Source organism: Ambystoma mexicanum, chromosome 6p (assembly GCF_040938575.1).
Source record: "Ambystoma mexicanum isolate Mex_15411 chromosome 6p, UKY_AmexF1_1, whole genome shotgun sequence".
NCBI classification, from domain to species: domain Eukaryota; kingdom Metazoa; phylum Chordata; class Amphibia; order Caudata; family Ambystomatidae; genus Ambystoma; species Ambystoma mexicanum.
The window spans coordinates 1,047,581,429-1,047,601,953 of NC_090935.1; positions in this window are offsets into that span (position 1 = coordinate 1,047,581,429).

Here is a 20,525-nt window from a genome sequence, read left to right on the forward strand (position 1 = left end):
ATGAGAAGTATAATGAAGACAATACTGGTCATGAAATTATATGCTCCTATAACCTAAAGCACCTATACACCAAACGGACAACTTATGCACCAGGCCCAAGGAGGCCTCAAACAAGAGTTCCCGTAGACATTAACAAGGCAAGAGTCAGTTGCTGATCCTGCAGAATGAGCTTGGCGAAGCAACCAGCCAAGGTCGCAATGTTGCAAACCTACGTTCCAAGAGCAAATCATCAAAGGCACGATGTTGCAACCTCGTACTCCACGCACCAACGTTAAAGTCACCCCGACAAATTAAACCAGACGCGCAGTAGAAAAACAATATTAATTGTGCAGAATTCTGCCTCTTTCACGGTCCCTCCCCACGTGACCAAGCCGAACCTGACGAGATGCCAAACCCAGGAGAACAGAGGCGTCTGGATCCCTCGCTACGAGACACTGGCAGATACACTTGAAAGGCTCAATGGACATCTGCAACAGTGGGAGCGGTCCCCCGTCCAGCTATGAATAAGTCCTCACATTGTCTGCATGTACCCATAGTGAAACATTGTTACAACTTACAGGTACACCGAGAGCTGGGAACGACGGTGGTCCCAGGCTGGGAAGCTCACGGGCGCACCAATCAGAACATGGGGCTCTTATCACTGACGCCAGCAAATTTAGCCAATCCCCAGGAGTCTTCATGTAACAATTCTCATGTATCTAATTGTAAGGACAACCCAGATATACCACCTGACTACACCATGTCCACTAATATCATTTTCTATATGTGTGCTATACTAACCCTACCACTCGAACACCCAATTAAGAGTGGCGATAGGTTTTTTGTTAACTTTCTGAAGTGACGCAAGTAGCGCGTCATAATACCGTAAAAAGGGCCTGCGAGCCCCATGATTGTGTGTGTGTCAGGACGAACGCGTACGCTCCTTGACCCATCCCTGCCGTTTTGTCTAATAAACAGCAGAGTCACCTTGCTCCTTGTGTGCGTCTCATACTCTATCTCACCTCATCTGGGATATACACGGGAGGAGTTGGGGCCTCCCTGCCTGGAGGTCCGCGGACGGCCCGGCCGACCCCGGCAGAATTTCCCCCCGACAAGTCGGTGGGTGATGTGGTGGCACACCATGAATCATGGGGCTGTGCATGGCCGGAGACCACTCTCCATGGCTGCCCTGGTAGGATGAGTCCCGCTGAGGTGTGTCCTGTGGGGTGGCCTGCGGGCTTGGTGTGTGCACTACAGGCTCTGAGTGGACAAGTCCTGCATCGTCCTCATTGTCCGGCTCAGCTCCCTCATCAACACTATGATCTGCCGATGCAGCCATCTCCCCAATTGTGCTGGCAGCAGCAGACTGTGTGCCTTCCTCCATGCCTGCTGTGTCCTCAGCCAGTGTGGATGGTGTGACCAGGGGTGCAGGGGCAGGTGTCTGCTCGTCCTGTGTGGTTGTCTGTGTGGCTGTATTGGCACCGGTTGTTGACCTGCTTCCCGCTTGGCCCATCCTTGGTCCACTTGAGGTTGATGGTCCTGTGCCATCAACTTGCCTCCTAGGCCTTTTGGCTGCTGTTGTGCATTGTGCACTCCCATGTGCTTCATCACTGTCTGCATCTGTACCTGTGGGGGACAGAGAGTGGCAGGGCATCAATGATTGTGGCGCTTGCGTTATGCATGCATTGGTCTTTGGGCATGTGGCGCCATCTGATCAGTTGCATTCCTGGCTTTGTAGGGGACTGTGTACATGCAATGTTGGAGGGTGCATTTTGAAAGCGTAGTCGTTTTCACATGTACACCATGTTGGCTGCTGTTGGGCCTTGATGTGTGTTGGGAGTGTCGTCCTGGGTTATACATGCCCGTAATATGTGTGTCGGGTGTGTATTTGTGTATGGGCGCTGTAAAGACTGGTAGGGGGTGTTTGTACTTCCGCTCTCTATATGGTAGAGGGGAGGCACAGCGGACCCCAGCCAAGATTCTCTATAAGGTAGCAATGGACGAGCAATCAAGGCCTAGCTTCTCAGGAGGTGATGCAGGCTGGTTCTTAAGTACAGTGTAGTCCCCGAACCCCCACAAAGGAATGTCCACACACTGTATTACTGAAAACACAGTCTTTATATAATTAATATTCAAAGCTATGTACACGATCACAATAACGCACTTTGTACGTGGAAGTCAATAATGATAAATATATACAGTTCTAAAGTGGTACCACTAATGTTATCCAATCTCATTAAAGTGCATCAACTGTACGGGAAAATGTCACACAGATTAATAACTAGGAAACCAGCAATAGAGGTAGGCAGGAACGTAAAATGGTTGAAACAATAGGCAGAATACTGACCCCTACCACGAGGCACAGTTCTGTGTGGAGATCCCCCCACGTGGGCAACCTGTAAATAAAAATATATCGCCCAAGCCCAGTCCATATGATCAATAGTCTCACTTCTTCCTATTAAGGTTTTACCCCCCCCCAATGTACCTGGTGGAGTAGAGGTCTCCGACGATGCGCCGACCGATCCTTCTTGAGTGACTCCCTTTCAGGCAGGAGCCACGGATCGTCGAGAGGTGTCGAGGACCTCGGCGTTCGGTGTCGGGGAATCGATGGCCCTTCTTGAGTGCCCTCCCTTTAAGGCGGGAGTCACGGGTCATCGAACGTCCGACGGTGAACAGGTTGAACTATGGCCGTGAAGTGTCAGCATCGTTCCTAGCGGTGCTTGTCGACGACAGAGCGTTGGTGTCCTGCAAGGAAGAGGCATGCGGGGCACCTCGGTGACGATAGTGCTGGACCGCAAAGAGATGATGAAGAACTGTGGCCCAGCAAGGGCGTCGAGTCGTCGGCGTCTCTGTGGTCTTTTGGTGGCGGGAAACCCACCGGTGGATACTCCTCGGTGCATCGACGGTCGGGCCTTCTCCAGCGGGAGACAAGCGGGTGACGATGCAGACGAGAGCGTCCGATGATCAATTGAAGTTCTTAGGCAAACGGGAGCACGGCGGCTCCGGTCGGCGATGGCGGTCGTCGACAGTGGCGGACAACAGTCCGAGTGCTTCTCCTTGGAGTTCCGCAGCAGTCCCAGTATCGGGTCGGCAGCCTGTCAAAGGTCTGTCTACCAGGGAGCGTTGGCAAAGATCAGCTGTGCACGATGGTCCCTCGTAGCTCGGGAAGAGGGCGCCTTACCAGGTCCTCTCTGGGTCAGTCCTTGGAAACACAGCAGCTTTCAGATTGCGAGGGAGAGCAACAGCACTCCTTCTCGTCCAGGAGGGTTTCAAGGTCAAGCGTCAGTTACTCCAGTTACTCGTCGTAGTGGACTTCAGCTTCTGAACACGATTCCTAGCAGTGAGAGGTCCCCAGATATACTGTTGATCTCCCATTCATTCAGCTGGGTCACACTCAAGCATCAAATCACGACTACTGGCTTTCATGCAGGCAGGCAGCCAATCAGGCACACAAGGTATTCAGGCCATTCACTTCTCTCCAGACACTCACAACAAGTTATGTGTATTGGGACAAGTACCGAGCCATTCAACACTCCAAGCTGCATTCATACCGGTTTCGGGCAGGACTGTCTCAGTCATTGTGTCAACCACCAGATACTAGACACCCACAACACAGAATGCATATTCGTCACACACTCTATTCACCCGGGTCCCACCCACAGGAGGTACCCACAACATACATCACCGGGAAGGCTCCAGCTAGTCTGGCCGGGCCTTCACAACAACACCATATGGCATTTCCATCCAACAGCCAGTCAGGGGGAAGGGACAGAGTCAGGGCTTCCCCGGACTTTGGGAAAACAAGGTAATAGGTAATAGAAAGCAAGAGGCCACCGGGGCCATCTTGTTTTCCATCAGGAATCAACTGATCCCAATGGCAGGGCTGGGGTATACCAAAATGGAGGATACTCCGCGCACCTGTCAAATTCAGCATGGAGCTGCCACCAGCCCATACCCTGCTCTGCGGGCCACCCACAGGTGCCCAAAAACATACACTAGGGGCACAGGGTTGTACCCCCACCCATGAGTGCCATAAGGGTATCCCACGGGTCCGTTCACCAAACCAAAAGAGAGAGAGCTGGACCTCCAGGAGTCCCACATGAACTCCTGCGCGGAAAACACGACAGAACACACGATAAAAAGCAGTAAAGGACAAGGATACGGAGGCCCTATCCCTCCGATGCATTTCCAGCATCACAGGCGCAACTTGCATTGGGATGGGATAGTGGTGGACCCGGCATGTGTATATGGATATGTGTAGGTGTGCATGATGGGCCATGTATCGCCTGGCGTTGCTTCCACATTTGGGGGACAATGATTTTGATTAGTTATCGTGTTTTTGTAGGGACACTCACCTTCATCTGCCGATGTTGGCACGCCAAACTCTGCTCCACCAACTCCTTCGATTGACTCCACGTCTATGACGGAGCTGCAGGTCTCCTCCCATCTGGCCAATTTCAGTGGTGAGTGTGGTCCTCCTCCTGTTGCCAGCCCCTGGCTCCGATTGGCCGACAATATGTGCCGGACTCTCAGCCTGAGGTCGTCCCACCATTTTTTACAATCGTGCACTGTGCGTGCGGGGGTGCCGACTGCACTTACTTTCTGGGCAACTTATTCCCAGATGGCCTTCTTCTTTAGCTGGGCTGGACGCCTGAGGTCATTGCAGAACACCATTTCAGCATTTGACACTAGGGTGTCGGCTAACATGTTGAGCTCATCGTCCGTGAAACGTGGTTTGCGCAGGTGGGCCGTGCCTTTCCGGGTGGCCTTCGACATGTTGTCCGTGGTGGACTAGGAGTTGTGGTGTAGAAGGTCCTGTAGGTAGAGGAGGGCAATGGATTGTGTTTTTGAAGATGGCCGCCATGGCATTTCCCGTTCCGGCGCGATGACGTTACTTCCGGGTCCGGTATTAATGGACCCGTTATTAGCACTATGTTCATAACGGTAGCGCTATTTAGGGGTTGCCGAGGCCGGAGGCGTTCTGTGCGTATTGGTTGATGCCGCTATCTGGGGGTTTGAGGGTCATTAACGGCATGCCGGTACGGCCTTTACCGACATGCAGGGGTACACATGCTCACGCACTCTTGATCTCCCGCTATTTGCGGGTTGGTGCCAAGCAGGACATGTTATTACCGCCATGCCGGTACGGGCTGATTTTTAGCGCCAACCTTATGATGAGGCCCATTGTCTTGTCCCTATACTGCATTGAGTGTACAAGAGATTAAATGCACTTAGGCAACCCTACTGAATGTAGACTTGCACTGAGAGAGTGGAAGGATGCCTGCATGCACCATTGGACATCATGCAGTGCTGAGTGACATCTGATGAGGGCAGAGTGATATCATGAATAAGATATATGAGGATATACTGAAACAATATTGAAATACATAAGAGTGACAATGTAACCGAAGCAACAAGAGAAGCATGTATGAAATGATAAAGTAATCATGTATGCAAACGAAGATAATGTAACTTGCTGACCAATAAGTGTAAATACGCAGTAACGCAAGGTAGATGAGACATGCAGAAGCTTGCTATAGAGAAAAATATAACATATCAAGGACCGCAATGATAGGAAGATGGACGCCGGCTTGTGTAAAGATTCAATCCAGCCACCTCAGAGACAGATCAGGGCTGCAAAGACAGGAGACGATGGAAAACAATCTTGTGTGCAAAATAAAGAGGAGTCTGTGTTGAGCTGGGATCAAGGATGCTATTTCAAGTAATAATTGCAGAGCACAAAGGGAGGCAGACGGATAAGCCATGAACGTGAGACATATTTCTCTTAGATTAAAGAAGAACAAAACATTTACAAGAGCCTTGTATTGGACAATTAACATGGAATAAAGCTCCGACAAAATAGAGTGAGCAAGTCTCTAGAGGCCAAGAGGAGCAATGACACCCAACATAATTGAATCAAATAACAGCAAATAGGACATCAAAATTGACACATTTGGGGTTCCTCACACGTGATTCAGAAGTCAAAAACAAGGGCTATCCATTAAGCTGTTGTTGAAGACAGTGATGTGCTCATACTCCCTTGAATGCCTCAGAGCAGAGAGAAGACTAAAAGGTCAACTACAGACAGGAAACTTTGGCTTATGGTTGGACAGATGAAAGACAATGGACTTATTGCGAAAGTGGGGAATATTCTGGCGTGACTCAAGCACCTGGGTTTCGTTTAGCTTTCGTGCTACTAACCGACCCGAAAGTCTACGTTTGGGTGTGAATGTCAACCAAACAGTGGGTCTATGGGGCAACCTGCCATAAAATGTTGCATAGACCAATCTGCTGCCATTTTGTCCACTTTTATCAGTATTTAGAGGTAGTTCGAGGTGTGTCTTACAGATAAGAGACAACCAATGAAGTATTAACTCACATGTATTCTAAAAGTAGATATGTACCCCTAACCAACCCCTCCTTGCAGTAGATTTTACAGTTTGCCACGTAGGATATCATAAATGATGTCTATTGGGGTATAAGCCTCTGTGTAATCAAGTTTGTTTGTGAGTGCGCAAGCATCCGTCCTATGTCTGCCAGTTTGCCCTGCTTCATTAAATTGAGAATAAAGTAGTACTTTGCCATATTCTTTGAGTCTGTCCGGTTATTTGGTCTGAGATCTTAATTGGTAACCCCATCTAGCACAAGAGACGCTTCAAGGCACTAGAGCACCGAAGGCTCACAACTCCGGAAGCTCTTATCCGTGTTCTGCCGCCAGGAGTAGCCCCCATGAAGACCTTACCAGGCGTTTGCCTGGACTGCAGTAGTGGAAGATTGCTGTGCCAGTGCCTCAAAAGTGGGTGTCTTCTTCGTGCCGCAATGGCTTCTTATCTGATGTGTGCTGTGCACTCACTGTGAAAAGACACCAGACTCAAGCACCACGTTGTGGAGTGAAAAAGTCCATATACTGATTTTTTGCTACGTAAAGCCTGGATTGCTGTGCCAATCTGGACTCAAGACTTGCATGGGAAATATAGCCCGCTGGAATTAGTGCCTACCTCCACTTCCTGTGAGAAAAGCCTCTAATGCCTGTACTTTTCACCTCATGCTTCTGGTTATCCCCCAACTCGTATGCCCACTGGAGGAGACTTCCACGAGGGCCTGTGCCTTCCCATGCCCTTTGCACTTTGGTAAATATACCTTTTCCCATCTGGAGTGGAGCTTCCATGAAAGAGATGTCCTCTGGCTCTGGCTAGGGTACATTAAAATGCACTGTCATGACATGAAACATTTAATTTTAGAGCATTGAAGTAATTAGTGGCATCTTGAAGAGTTAGAACTCTCATCGAAAATTTGGTCGGCTGGGGACAGCCATCTTTCCCACATCCTTTATGGTGGCATGGCTCCTGTAACAAAGTATCAATAATAGACCACTAATCACTTCAGGAGACTTTCCACAACAATGAAAGTGAATTAATGCTCATAGAATACATCAACAATTGACTTGATTATTGAAAACATTTTTCAACTCTGAAATGCTGTCAAACAACTCTGAAATTGACTAATACATGTATTATGGATGCTCTGTCCACTTGTCCATACTTCTTTCTATCCCTCTTCCATTTTCATGTCGTTTCTTTTTTCCAACTTTTTATTTCTCATTCATTCTTTTACAAAGACCTTGCAAAGAAGGTTGAATTAAGTCGACCTGATTAACAACGACTATTTTCGTGGGGATACAGTATTTTCATCTGCGAATATTTGTAGCCACAATTTGTGCAGGGGGAGAGGATTGGGGGAGCGATGGAAAGTGTAGTGTAAGAAGGATGTTGAAGGGCTAGAGCTGGATGGAAAAAGGTCAGAGGTGGACGGTCAGGATTCAGAGAAGGCGTTTTGAGGACACAACCCTCTTGCCAGCCCTATATGCCACTTGATGAATGCTGGGTGTAGCTTTCATGAAAGCATGTCACTGCTTGGTGCCCTACAGAGTGGTGGCTTGTAGTCATGCTTGTGCATACAGCAACTGTGCATTAGGCATTAAGGATTTGGAGGCCCACGTCTAGTTAGTGATCCAAACCCACTTGCGAGCACCTACTTTTATGCCTCATTCAGTGTATCAGGGCTAGTTGTAGTATTTTTGAGGCCTTGTCTGACAAGAAGTGCAGAGCCTTCAATTTGCACATTTGGGTATGTATTGTCATACAGAAAGGGACACCACATGGTGTGAAACAAGTATTTTATACTCTATTGCATGAATCATGTAAAGTTACAGTGAGAAATGCGACCATCCGCATGGTGGGTGTGCGCTCACCTAGGCTTTATTGAAATTTTAAATGAAATTGAATGACAGTAGATCAACCTTTGAAAAATGTGTGGAGCTAATCTACACACATTTTCCTATGCTCACCGCATGACATAAACATAGAGCTGTGTACTCTGGGTGGACACAGTCTACAGTTGTCGTACCCCATGTCATTTTTATTTGGGATATGACAGCCAGGATTACACCATGTTATCTCAGAAGGGGGAGGGCCAAACCACCCCCTGCCATGGCAAGCCTAATCAACTAACAAAGGTTCCATGGATCTGCCCTGTCCTTTTGTTTAGCTATGTTGCTGGTGGCAGCTTTGCATATTAATCAGAGTTTAATTGAAACAGGCCTACATGGGGTCTGGCTACAGTGGCTAACAAAGGAGACAGAAAACCCCCAGCACCCTTTCATATGCACTGTGTCAACCTGATGCCAGCTCCCACCTTCAGTATCGGTTGACAGTGAAATGTCATGTCTGGGACTGCATGTTTACAGTAGTCATCCCGGGTGGAGCATTCAGAGGGTATGAGTATGTGGATTGAGGGAAACAGTCTGGTCTCACCGTAGCTTCAAGGGAGACCTGCCGATTTAATCAGGAACCACAGAGAGCGCTATTGACCAGAGAGACCCCTTGATCCACAACAGACAGGAAGATTGGTGGGGCCTAGTATTGCATGTTTTCACCCCTTTACCTTTTCTGTTGCAAAGCACTCTTGTTATGACCTCATGCATACAGAAGATTGTTGGTGGGGACCCAGGATTGGTTCATAAAGGTAGGTTTAGCCTACACCAATCCCTGTGGACCATTTGGCTTTAAAAGAGGGCAGAGCCCCTCTTTTGGGAAGATCATCTTAAGGCTTCACTAGAGGAAGGAAAGAATAACTCAGCATTGGACACTGGTTGAAGGTGCAGTCTGCCTTGCGTATTCCATCAGTGAAGGAAGGCCAGCAACTCAAAGTGGAAAGCAAGATCCCTCCCCTAAACATCTCTGAGGGAACAGACGGAAATACTGAATCCAGAGGACTCAGGCAGCTCCAGAAATGGTACCCAGTCAGCACACAGCATGCCCTGCTAGGCTCTGCAGCCAGCTTCCTAGGTGGGACGTGCCAGAGAGTCTCTGAACCAACCCAAGGACAAGGCAATTGCCTGCAACACTCTCCTCAGATTTGGGCGTCCACCTTAAAGGGCGGCACAAGCCCAGTGAAAAAGCTAGGAGGAGTGCATCAACAAGCAACTACCGATATCTGCCTTAAAGGACATTTTCGAGTCAGTCGAGCCCCTCGAGCTGGAACCGACTGCAGCACTGACTGTTGTTATGCCGCAGATGTAAAGCCGTCTGAGACAACTCGACCAGTGCTTCAGAACCGCAGACCAGCACTGAGACACTGTCCGCCATGCAGGCCAGCCTGCGGCCATCCATCCAGCCTCACTCGCCGAAATGCCTGCCGCCTGATACCCGCAGCTGACTCCAGTCTTGAACTATGTCGCAGAAGCTGCAAAGTGCACTGAAACTGACTCTACACTGTCGAGCACCAAGAACTTCTACAAGCACAAGGTACATTGTGGTTCAGTCCCCCTGGTCCTTTTTTGAAGGCCCCTACTGACATTTTATAACCCATTGCTCCCTTTGTATTGAAACCAAGTATCCTTGGACTGTCGATACTCCGAGTGCACCCCTTTTCCTTCTTTGAAACTGTCTGTCCACTGCATTCCTAAACAGTGTGTGTTGTATTTTGTAGTGTGCTAGAACTGTCTGTTGTGATTATAATGAAGTAGATATTGTTATACAACTTTGACTGGACAGTCCCTTTTATCAATCAGTAATAATTGTATTTTCACTGTGTTGCAACTAACCAAAGATCCATGACCTTGCAGAGATAAGCCTGCAGTTCCGTCCACGTTACCAAAATTGGACAAGCAGGTTTATAATTTGCTTGAATTTCCAATCTGTTTGGATTCCTTCTGGTGTACTAGAGGTGTGGGGCTGATTGATCATTTAGAAACGGATATTCTTCCCTGGACCACTGGTGCCCCGGAAGTTGATTTGTCACAGTTACATTAAAAGAAACTGAGTAAGGCAGGAGACAAATAATTTAGCTAAATGCACACGTATGGTCAATATTGTTACAGATGGAACAACTCAATAGCAGGGACGTCCTTTAGGTGTCACAAGGGGTCACAACTGCGATGACCCTTGAGGTCTCCCTTGCTACCCCTGTGGTCTCCCTTCCAACCCCTAAACAAAGAAAAATCTTTTTTTTAATTCTTTTTTTCTTGAAGCTCCTGTGCTGTGGCCAGTGCCATGCAGCTCTTTGTTTCTGGTGTGCCTGGCTTCTTGTTCAGGCCTCTTTAAGAAACCAGGGGGTTCCACAAGGGTAAAGTAATGACTGGAGTGGGGTAGCTGTACTCCTGCCCTCCATATGGCAGAGTAGAAGCACAGGGCACCCCAGCTATTTGGTAGCTTGGACGAGCAACCAAGGCTTAAGCTCTCAGGAGGTGATGCAGGCTGGTTCTTAAGTACAGGTAGTCCCCAAGTCCCCACAACAGAATGTCCACAGACAATGTTATCTGCTAACACAGTTCTTTGTATAAAAATAAGGTTCAATATATATATATATACACACAATGAATAACATACTTTGTACTTTGGCAAATCTAATATGGAAAATATATAAAATGTCTATGTGGTAGGACTCTTAACTATTGACTCCTTTAAAATGCACCCACTGCTGACAATTTCTAATGGCATACAAATAAAACAGTAGTGTGTATCAGCATAGGACATAGGAAGGAAGGCAAGTTAGGTTAAACAATGGCAGAATAGTACTTTAGCTACTCAGACACAGTTCTGTGTGAGGATCACCCGATCTGGGCAACCTGTAATAAACTCTATTAACAAGCCCAGTCCATTTATGTTTAAATTAGTCTTGTTTCCTGGTCAAAATGTTCCACTACCCCAATGTACCTGAGTTAGCAGAGTTTCATCAATGGCTCGTCGACGGATTCCTCGTGGGTGGACTCCCTTTAAAGCAGGAGCCACGGGTGTTGAGATTCCGCAAAGAAAATGTGAACACCATCGTAGGAACAGCAGCTTCCTATTCTGCTGTGCTCATCGAGGATCAATCGTGGATGTCCTGTGTAGAAGAGGCGTGCGGTGCATCTCAGTGACAAAGTTCGGCGCCGCAAAGAGGAGTCAGTGATGAGCGTTGGCCTGGCAGCGGGTGTCGGGTGTCAGCGTTTGTGTCGACGATCGGGACTCGACCACAGCTGGATCTTCACTTGTCAGCGTCTTTGTGGACTTCAGGTGGCAGGAAACACACCGACGGATTCTCCTCGGTCATCAGCAACCTCGACTTTCTCTGGCGGGACAAAGCGGTCGGCAGTGATGGCAAGAGAGCCCTTGGTATAAATGTTCTTATGCAATGGTGGAGCATTGCAGCTCCGGTCGTCGAGCAGTATGGCGTCAAGCTGTCCCTGCTTCTGGGCAACACGACTCAACAGGCTTCCAGCCGCCCCGGAAATCCTCCGAACCCTGGTCGACAGTGATGGACTTCGACGGCCTCGATGTCTTGGTGCTTTACTTCAATGTTTATTGGCGGACGCCGTCTCCATTCGACAGCCTTTTGGGACTGACTTCCAGGGTGCCTTGATGAAGATTAGCTTCTGCATGATGTTCCCTCGTAACTCGGGGGAGAGGTCTCCTAAACAGGTCCTCTCTTGGATCAGTCCTTGACAGACATGACAGCTTTTGAATTTCATCGAAGGAAAACAGCAGCAAACCTTTTTATTCCGGCTTGGCTTCAAAGATAAGCAGCTTCAAGTTTCAACTTCAGCTTTTGAAAACGTTTGGTAAGTGAGAGGTCGCCAGATATACAGTTCTGTCCCTCATTCACACTGCTCAGTCAGCCAATCAGTCAGAAAGGCATTCATGCAGTCAGGTAGCCAATCGGTCGCACATACGATTCTAGATTCAGCTATTCCTACAGTATTCCGAAATCGAGCCAGCCTAACACTCGGGGTGCCAGTATTATGCCCTGCGTTACCATGGTAACAAAGTCATTACTGCAGAGACTAACACGCAGTCACTTGGAAGGAAACTAATGCTCATATATTCACAAGAGCAGGACCCTGCCGATATGAGAACACTGTGGTCCATTTACAGTACCCACTGTAAACCTAGTTGCCTATTGACGTCTTTCCCACTGAGGAAATACAAGCCCAATATCCAAACCTGAAGAAGGGCGTATAGCACCGGAAACACGTTGTTAGAGATAGGACACAACATCTCTAATCAAGAATAGGAAAATATTGACTGACTCCTATCAAGATATTGGGACATCAGCTAATGAGCTATTAAAAAACGGTTACATATGAAGCAAATATGTTAATAGGATTGTGTTGTTATCTTTAGTGAATTTTATGATTGTGGACTCCTGTATAATGAAGATACATGATTGTGGTGAAACAATTTATGATAAACATATGTGTTTGATTACAGAAAATACATTTTGAAATTATAATGCCAAGAATTGTATTTTTCTTACTTAAATGAAATTCAATGATTTAATTGATTGTGTTTAATTGGTTTGCAAAATAGTTAGTTTACTTATTGCTGTGCCCCAGTTTGTTCCACGTTTGTATGACGATGAACCCTCTAGATAGCAAACGTTCTAGTAAAGGTAGCACTTTACTAAATGGGAGCACCTAGAATTATATCGACATAGTGTTTTGAATCAGGACATCTTATTGTGTGAATCCATTGAACATAATCTGAGTGCACCTCCACATCCACCTTGTTTCACAGTGCATTCAGCCCATTCACATCCACCCAGACACCCATAACAAGGAATGTGGATTGGGGCAAGGACCCATCCTTTCAGTACACCACACTGCATTCATGTCAGTTTCAGGCAGGGCTGTCTCATTCTTTGTGGCACACACACAGATACCAGTCACCCACAACATGAAGTGCATATAGGTCACACACTCCATTCACACAGGTCCCACCCCAAGGGTGTACCCGTAACATACAGTCACTGAGAAGGCTCCAGCCAGTCTGGCCTGGACTTCCCCACAATACCATATATGGTTCTTCCACCCAATAGCAAGTCAGGAGAAGGGACAGAGTCAGGGCTTCACAGGAAAACAAGGTAACAGGCAATGGAACCCAAGAAGCCACAGGGGCCAAATTGTCATCTATCAGGAATCCAATTATTTCTATGGCAGGGCCTGGGTACCCAAAATGGAGGATACTCAGAGCACCTGTCAAATTCAGCATGGATCTGCCACCAGCACATACCCTGAACTGTGGGCCACACACAGGTTCCCAAAAACATACACTAGGGGTACAGGGCTGTACCCCCACCCAGGGGTGCCATAAGAGTATTCCAACGGTCTCTGTTCACCACAACCAAACAGAATAAGAGCTGTACTGCCAGGAGTCCCACATGGACAACAAGAACAACACAGAACAAACATGATTAGGGAGTACAGGACAAGGACATGGAGTCCCTGTCCCTCCAATGCATTGCCAGCATCACAGTAACGCTGAGAAGTGACTCTAGATAAGAAAGAATAGGAATAACAAGTAAAGGGCCTCATTATGAGTTTGGAGGTAGCCATGCCGTTTTTAGCGGCATGACTACCCCCAAACTCGGGTCCGGGTCCCGAAAAAATGGGAATTACCAGGCCATTCCGACCTTTGCGGGCCCGGTAATTCCCATTCGCTGGACCCGGACCCGGTACGTCCTCATTCCCATTTGAGCCCTCATAGGGCTCAATGGGAATGGGGAGGATGCTAACAACGGTCCCGTTAACCGTTGTTAGCATCATGTTCTGCTAGCAGGTGCCGCTCTGCACGTCTGGTCTGACCAGGCGTACGGGGCGGCCCCGCGAGCAGAACTCGGAATGAGGCGGTGAGGCAACAACGGCGCCGGTAGCACTGCCGGCCCCATTGTTGCATTACCGCCAGGGTCGTAATGAGGCCCACTGTGTCTTTCTGGAATTCTATACATTAATTCCTAAACTCATTAAAGATTTATTTCAGGCACACTTAAGGGGGTGAGTCATTGATTTAGTCTGTCATTAAACACCTCAAATTCACAATGCAGACAAAAACTTCCAGAAAGCATTTAGACTAGAGTAAGCATCCATTTCGGACTATGTATTTTGGTTTCTGCAAGTTGCAATTTTAGCAGGTTTTTTTTGCTATTGTCTCGGTTACCATGATCAGAAGCCATTCCAGTTCGGTGTCCTCGGTCACTTGACAAAATCCTTGTGCCTAAAAGCTTGTGTATTTTTAGAAATGTTTGACCATAGCACATAAAGTGGCCCTTGATTTCTTTGTGCCACAATTAATGCTTTGGTGTAATGTGTCTATCTTTTCTGCCATGCTGTCCAGGTTCTTTAATACCCAGTTATGAACCCTTCCAATGGTATCTATTTTGCCAACCTCTGAAGCCTGTAAAGTAGATCCACGGCAGATTTACATGTGGGCAACTTTGCACCAGACCTGCAGCTGAACTTACCTGCTGTAAAAATGTCAGTTACCAGTTTAATAGTATCCACTACAGAGTGTAATTTGCTTTCTGACTTTGAGAACATTCAGACATGTAATTGCTCAATTTACCTTAGCCGGTAAGATAGCTATAGCTGGTAAGATGTCTCTGTGGGTTGAGCGCTTGCTGTTGCGATGTGTGTGTGATCTACAGGTTCGAATCCCAGTGAAGCCAACTTAGCCATTTCTCGTTCTGAGGTTGAACAATGAATACCAACGCAGGTTAGGTGATATTGTATGCATATTTGTACTAAATAGACTAAAGCGCTTAAGCATAAGTGCTAAATAATAACACATCATTATCATTTGGCCTTGGACGTCTGCTTGCATTCACAGTAATGTGGTAATATGGGCCTATACCTACTGATATTAAAATACATATGGTGATCTATTCTTGTATGCAATGTGCATAACATTATAGTGATATCGTGACCATATTATTTGTAGTGTACTTGGGAACAATGCTATGTGATGCCACTTCCAGTTTTGTCAAGGGGTGGAAGGTCATGTTCCATCGCTTCCCATGATGTCACTTCAGGGTGGGATCAAATTACATCACTTCCTGGGATGTCATCAGAGGTCAAGGGTCATGTGATGTCACTTCCGTTACCCCTGTCGTTTTGGTGAAATGACGTCACTGCTCAATAGTCCATTTAAACAGCTACGGTAGCTTTTTCGAAAATAGTGTAAACTAAATCACTTCTGTGTACTCACAATTTTGGCAGATAAGGCAGAGTAAGAGAAGATGATTTGCCCACGAGTACACACTTTAGTTAAGTAATAACGCGATGAACTATCAGTATACGCTATACAAATGCAAGATAAACTAACATAATAAAGCTAGGATTTTAGCCCAATCTGCACTGTAGGCACTTGATTACATATCTTCTCCCCTCTGGTCTAATTGGTAAATATATGTGCCACCTGACAGATAGAAAAATCCTTACAATCAAGTCCAATAACAAACAGGCAACATTTGAATGAACTCAACATTTAAAAAAAGGGGTAAGGGATTTAATTGCCTTGAGAGAAGTCACAGATTTCAGTAGCCATCTGAAGCTGTGTGGGGGCTTTCAATTCCAAAAGATGGGAGGCCCCAACACATCAGTTCTTATCACTCAAACATGAATGCAACATTAGGTGACTAGCTGTATGTTACCACAGTGAGGTAGAGCTACTCATTCAATGGCGCAAGGAGGATGGGCATGCTAAAAGAGTATTTGGGAAGCCTGAATCCTAGTGTGAGGGGAAGTGTGTGATGCAGATTTAGGTGCCCGAGGGGGAAGGCGCATCCTTAGGGGGGCACCTATAAAATACGACTTTACTACTTTGAAAAATTAATAGTATATGCCAGGGCCCATTTTCCGTGGTGGGGCCCGGGGGTATCATACTTGTGCATCATAAAAAATGGTTTCTCCCAGTGTGTGATCAGAATAGATCGAGAGACCTAACCCGGCAGTTCTGTGGGCTCCCACACAGCATTACAGTCTAAGCAATACCTCAACAAGGAATACAGTATACAGCACCAAGGTGAGTGCTAGTGGCTTCATAGCACCACAGGTAACAATTGGCCCTAACACCCAACTAAATGGCATTCAGGTTAGCATTGCCGTCCAGCCACTAGCCAATTTCCCCACTAATCACCGACCCTGCCTGCTCTCCTTCCCTCCTGTCATGCACTTGCACTAGTAGAACTGCCGCTCGCCTAGTATACCAGTTAATTTTGTTAGATCATTCGGAAACTTCAAGGCCCGAGAAAAAGACTGTTTTCCCTTGTTCTCTTCCCGCTTGGAAGCACTTCACTTGTGTATCAGCGCTTTACAAATAAACAATTACAATTACAATTACTTCATGCACAGTTTTGTATCTTAAAAATGTGCCGAAACAGAGCATCAAATCATGTTGTCTAATTGGAAATGTTAGCACATACATTTGAATTTCTGTATACAACATACATAAAGGATTACAGGTATCAGAGATGAGGCCATTTGTGATTGAGGAGAGGAATAAACAGAGATTGGGTGATAGGAAAGGGGGTTTACGACACAATGAGTTGTAGATGGAGCGAGCAGGGAAGGAGAGAAGTAGAGGGAGAGTGCTAGAAAGACGGAGAGAGAGAGAGGCACAGAGAATAAATACAGAGTGAAGTTAGAGGAGATAAAGTTAGTAACAATGTGTTAGAGGAGCAGAGAGAAAATAGACACAGTAGACAAAGAGGATGTGCTGGAGGAGAGGGAGAATCCAAGAGGGTAGGGGAAAGATGGAACAGACATATGAGGGAACAGAGAAAGGGGGGCACAGACAACAAGGGTGAGCAAGAGAGTGTGACCTGTGAAAACATAAAAATTGATATGAGGCTGGGAAGCCCAAAAGAAACACACCAACACAGGTTACAAAGAACATACAAGTGCTTTATTTAAAAGCTACAACAGTTACCAAAAGTCAATTGACAAACGGATAGCTATTCGGCTCTCAGAGTAACGTAACGAACTTCAACGAAGGTTCGATGCATTAGTAGAGAGAGCGTACATTGGAATACTTGGGCTTTTATATTCTTTATCCAGCCCTGGCCAACCCCCTCGCGGGTTAACCATTCTTGGGACCAGGCCTAGGGTTCCTTGCCAGGTCAATCCCATAATGTATGCATTTTGATCAGTTCCGCTGATACAGTTGTTCATTTACACATAGGTCAGGGATAGGACAAGGTCTTAGTTCGCGACCCCGACAAGTAGCCTGCAGGCATATTACTTATTCATGTGTGCGGAGGTCACAACGGCCAGAATCTCACTCAGAATGTCATTCGGCCTCCATTTTGATGTTCAGGGTGACTTCCACTTTACAAGAGAACCTAAAATGGCGGCTAAATCCAAGATGGCGACTTACACAATTTTTCGTTAAGGTCAAGATCTTGCCGCGGAGTCTATTTACATGATATTTTAGACAACTTGGCGTAGGCCAATACACATTCAAATACTGCGATAGGAGGCATAATATCATTTCAATTCCAACAGACCCTCCTTTTGGCCTATGCCAAGTGCTAATATCATTTCTAATACTTTTGCAAATAACTCCATGTGTTGTCATCCATACATCCCGAATCATTGTCTGTAATATCTATAGCCATTAGGTCGTTCATCAGAACCTCTTGTAACACAAACTCTTTAGATGCTGTATCTGGGGCATATATTCTATGCCCTATTGTGCTCACTGCTTGGGCACAACATCCCCCTAGCATTCCACATATACTCGGAAGACATTGAAAACAGCAACAAAGGAATAGCAGGATCCCCAAAATAACTAGAATAACAGAAAGCACCTTCCAACCCCAAGATCGTAAAGAATCCCAGAACCAGGTGCTAAGATTCCAATCTCCTACAGGGATATGTACTTCAGAACTAAGAGTATGCAAGTTCTGTATTGCTTTAAAAATTGTCGGCGAGGAATCTGGTACGAAAACACAGCAAGCGGACCCCACTAATTTGCATACTCCACCTCGTTCTGCCAGAATGCCATCTAATGCCATCCGATTTTGGAGTGCTACCAATCTTATTGCTTTTTGTTCTAAGGTCATATTGTAGAGTATGTCTGTGGTCTGGTTGATCGTTCTCTCCAGTACCCTTGCTAATCCCCTAATCTTCTCAGAGTTTGTTATTTGTCCCCAAAAGGGCACAACTGATTACGCTATATCTCCCAATACTTGCCCAGGGGTATCTACGCTCTTGTCCCGCCGTGGGCGAGCCTTAGAAACCTCCAATGTACTAGCTATAAATAACCCGGGTAACAGTATTCCTAAATAACAGGTTCCCTGCCAATCCTTGGGCAACCAGGGAAATGCTAAACTACCACAAACAAAATAAGCAGGCCCCCCTACATACAGAGGCCTGTTTTCTCCAGTCAAATTTACAATGTTCTTACAACCTTCGAAATCTCCCATTGGCCGAGTGCCATTTCTTTGTACACAAAAGGGGACTGAGTTAGGGCAATGATTTATAGAATAAGAAGGAGGTACGGCGTCCTTATTGCCTATCGGAGCCATTTTAAAGGAAATTAGAGTTTGAAAAGGAAGAGATAGTTTATCAGACGGCCTAATAGAAGCGACATTGGGTTTACTTCTATTTGCAAAAAGCGAGCATCCCAGGGGAGTTAATTCACGTTTCTCAAAATCATTCAGATTAGTTCCATCAAAGTTCCCTGAGATGCTATCATTCCAACGGCCAAAGAATAGTGCTCTAAGAGAGGCATTGCAAGCAGTTCTTAAAGGTAAAGGATGAATATACCATCCCAGTCCCTTGTTCCCATGTTGCGGTAAATGAGTACAAATCCAACAATTACTCTTATTAAAAATGGCATGAGTTGCATTCATTACTATCATTAGAGTGTTATTATGATACTTTTGTCTATGTTGGGAGTCTCTAGGGGACAGAGTGTGAAGGTGTACAGAGGGAGTCAAAGCAGTTGGTACAATCTCGGTCGGTATTAAAGGTTTTAGAGGATAGATTTCTTCAAAGTACCAAAGTCCTACAGCAGTAGTTGCAAAAATAACAATTATCATTATCAAAACACAGCAGTACGTTTTCGGGGCCCAGGCACATTGTTCATTGTCCAAGTTGGTCACCCCCTTATTCACAAGTCCAGTGCAGGGAGTAGCAGTGGAGGTGGCAGGCATTGTAGTTCCTCAATCGACGACCCCAATGTTCGTTGCTGGCGACGCTATGGTCGCGCGATTTCTTAGTCCTTCCCAACCCTAGCCAGCAGAATCCCTTTTGTTGAACAGAACTTTCTTATACAAAAGAAAACTTCCAATCACTTCCCTTTTCCAGATGCACGAAAAACCTGTGCCGTAGTTCTATTTTCTTCGTCGAAGGTTGTACCTGGTGGTACCCAAGATTGTTTGGTCCGAAAATAAAGTGTCGTCACTTCCTGAGGGAAGCGACGTATCAGAGGCGATGGAAGTCGCAGAGCTTGAAACAGTATTTTCCGGAAGTGATTTTACAAGAGATTGCAGAGACGAAATGGACTGTTCCCCAAGCTCCTCGGGCTCAGAGAAATTATCCGACGCACTCACAGCGCTGTTTGCTACTCCAGGATTAGAGACTGTAGCATCAGCGAGGGGTTCTGCTTCTTCTGTAACGTGTGGCATCGGGTGAGGAAGTTTCTTGACATGCGTCGCGTGGATCCAGTGCTTCTTTCCAGCGACACGCACTGCTGTCCGGGTGACCAACAGCACCTGGTAGGGTCCCCGCCAGCGAGGCGCGAGACAGGAAGACCTTTCGTAGGCCTTCACTAGGACCCAACTTCCAGGCTGTATATCGTGTCCTGGGCCCGTGAACCGTACAGGTAAAGCTGAGTGCACCTGGTGATAAATGAAATACAGATTTTTAATTAACTGGTTACAGTAGTTTACAAGCAATACATTTTCCACCTCTCTCAGGGCTTTAGGTTTTGGGAGACCCCAAATGTTAGCAGGTCTCCCCATCACTACCTCAAATGGAGAAAGCGCAGTCTTAGTTTGAGGTGTGGTACGCATAGCCAATAATACAATAGGTAAGGCATCTGGCCATTTCAGTTTGGTATCGGCACATGTTTTTGCAAGCTTATTCTTTAAGATACCATTGTGTCTTTCCACCAACCCAGCACTTTGAGGATGTCTAGCTGAGTGAAATCGTTTCTCAATACGTAAGGCTGTGCATATCTGCAAAATTACTGCTGCAACAAAATGAGGACCATTATCCGACCAAA